This window comes from Tribolium madens, unplaced genomic scaffold (genome assembly GCF_015345945.1).
Source record: "Tribolium madens isolate multiple individuals breed KSU strain unplaced genomic scaffold, Tmad_KSU_1.1 Scaffold_20;HRSCAF=117;Tcas5.2_LG4, whole genome shotgun sequence".
Lineage (NCBI taxonomy): Eukaryota > Metazoa > Arthropoda > Insecta > Coleoptera > Tenebrionidae > Tribolium > Tribolium madens.
This window is the reverse complement of record NW_025400985.1, coordinates 2,851,299-2,854,025: the sequence shown is the minus strand read 5'-3', so window position 1 is coordinate 2,854,025 and position 2,727 is coordinate 2,851,299. Positions and strand designations below refer to the sequence as shown.

Here is a 2,727-nt window from a genome sequence, read left to right as displayed (position 1 = left end):
AAACAAATAAAAAATCATCGAATGTTTTTTTTTTAATAATGAGATTAAAAATCACCAAATTAAATCGAAAATTATATTTTCTTTTTTCAAACGTTTGTTCAGCTTTTTGCAAAATTTTTGTATTTTTCATGCGTTTTAGCACATTTTTTAAATCAGAAATGTTCTTTTTTATTATAAAATTACGATTTTCTAAAACGATCGAAATATCACCCAAATGGGTCAAGAATAGTGTTGTGTTATCTCAAATATTTTAAAACGACAAAACTTTTACACAATTTCAAAAAATTAAGGGGGACAAAGAAATTTCTTAAATTGTTTGGTGATTTTTGAAAGACTGTATTTCAATGAAAAATGGTCGTATCTAGAATTAAAAAAAAGAAGCTTCAGTTTCTAGTCTTGGGATCTTTTGTCAAAAAATTTGTAAATATTTATATTATTTTTTTTGGTTCACGGACTTGGCAAATTTTTTTATTAGTTAAACCAATGCATATATAGCTTCTTTATTCAGCTTCAGTTTGCTTTTTTTTGTTCTCTTTACACATATTTCCTACAAGATGTTTTTACGATTTTTTAAAAGTTTTTATTGATTTATAAATTGGTTTTATTAAAAATTCGGTAAAAATAGAGGGAAATTTCGGTTATTGAGGAGTAGCGGATGATTGCAGTATCAAAATTATCCCTTTCAGTAGACAATGAGTTCAGTAAATTTCCTAAAGTATTAGTATTCGGGCAAGGTTTAAGAAATCCGGAATTCTCCTCAAATGCTTACCTGCGACTTTGGTATTTCTTGCATTTTCGCCCAAATGAAGGGTTGCCAACGTTACGGCGAGACAACTTTTTCAGATTCGCCTATTTTTATGAAATATTGAGGTCTGAATCGCAAATTCCATTAAAGCCCTTAAAATTATATAACATTTTCAGTCACCGGTTGTGTGCTAAATGGGAGGTAGCGATCTGCCATTAGTTCTAATGGCTTGTAACCCGTAGAGTCTTATTGTTATTACGTGGCGGAACCTCAATTAATTCTCATTAAGATTTTAATTAAGTGTTGGCATTTTTAAAGCGATAATTGACAATAATTCGATCAATAATCGGTAGAAAGCGGCTTAATTGTGCGATGTTTATCGTTGTGACATGTCTACAATGTCGTCTTTTATTTGCGTTTTTGAGGAAGTAGGAGCTTAGTTTATTGTGTGTTAGAACGATTTTAATTTGGATCGATGTTAAATCGCCTTTTCAAGTGAAACTTCTATTGTGTTTGACCAGAAAGCAATTTTTTCCGGCATTTTCTGAAACTTGTCACGAAAGCTTACTAAGTGGAGCACCCTCCCATTTATTCATAAATCAAGTTAAGCCTGATTTCAACCCCCAATATTTATGCGTTTTGGTGGGACATGTAGACGCATTCGTCATCATCATGATTCACAATGCAACATATTCTTTCCCCGACTACACCGAAAACAATTTTTAACTTAATTAGCGATGACTAATGCCCTCACCCCTGGTAATTTCACCTATTTCGTACTCAACTCTGTCTTATAAACTTGAGTAAAGTTCAGCAAGTAACGAAATTGTAATAAAAGATGCAATTTTTACGAGTTATAGAGAAAGTTTTACACATAAATTTCGGTAAATATATCTGGCAAAAAACAAAAGCTCTAATTTAAAGTGTAGCTTTTTCCCTGGAATATTTGTATTCAGACCAGCGATGTGAGTAAAAAGATCTTTAGCAACAAAAGAGGGATGATGAAGGAATGGGCTACTTTTTCTGCTCATTTAAACTGTGCATCTCCACCCGTTACACACCGACACGAAATCTTCCTCTTTTGGCCATTTTTTAAATTCACATTCGAAGGGAAAGAAAAACTGTTAAAATTAATCCGAGAAATAATATATTACATCAAGTTTTGGTGTTGAAAAATGTTGGGGAAAAGGCTGATTTTAATTGTGTGGCAAGTGAAACACAAAATTCTGTTCCAATTTTATCATTTCTAAATTTAATTCTCTATAGTTTCCTAAAATCATTCCGTAGGAAAATGATTCTATTTTAACAGATAAATAAATAAAAAAATTCAACAATTTTTTATCGATTAGGATTGGGTAGCAACAACCTTAATGAAATCTGATGAAATGATATTTTTAGAATCTTTTAATTATAAAAACCTTGTCTGAAAATAAAACAAATTATCAAATTGTCATTAAAAATCCACATTTTTTTCTTTACAAAGTCTTTTTTAAATGTATAATTGTTTCGTTTAAAATTAGCAATTCGAGTGAGGTTGTTAATTAATTATACAGGGTGTTTTGGCTAAACTCCACATTAGAAGTATTGTGACATCTGACAACGATATTTGGGTATAAAATTGCATATGGCCATAACCGATTAGGGCCTTGTCAATGAAAATATTTTTAAAAGGGTATTAGAAAGTTATATTTTTTATTGAGTTTTTAATCTTGCGTTATTCTATGAGACCTTTCTTGTACCAAGTTCAGCCGTTTTTGAGATTTTTAGACTTTGTTGACAGTTCATTTTAAAAATTGATAACTTTGTGATTTTTAACAATTTAAGCAATTAAAAGAGAAAAGTTTAAAATAACTTTCTCTTTTGGCCATTTTTTAAATTCACCTTTGAAGGGAAAGCAAAAACTGCTAAAAATCAATCTGAAATAGTATATTACATAGCGATCGATGTAGTAAAAGAGGTAGGTAATAGAACCACCGTCAAGG

The 2,727-nt window shown here is 30.5% G+C and overlaps 1 protein-coding gene across 2 annotated transcripts in view; it reads left to right on the top strand.

Annotated features, from left to right (window-relative positions):
* Nucleotides 1–2,727, top strand: part of LOC123005598 (supervillin-like) — a 55,855-nt gene that overhangs the window by 24,024 nt on the left and 29,104 nt on the right. The window lies entirely within an intron of this gene.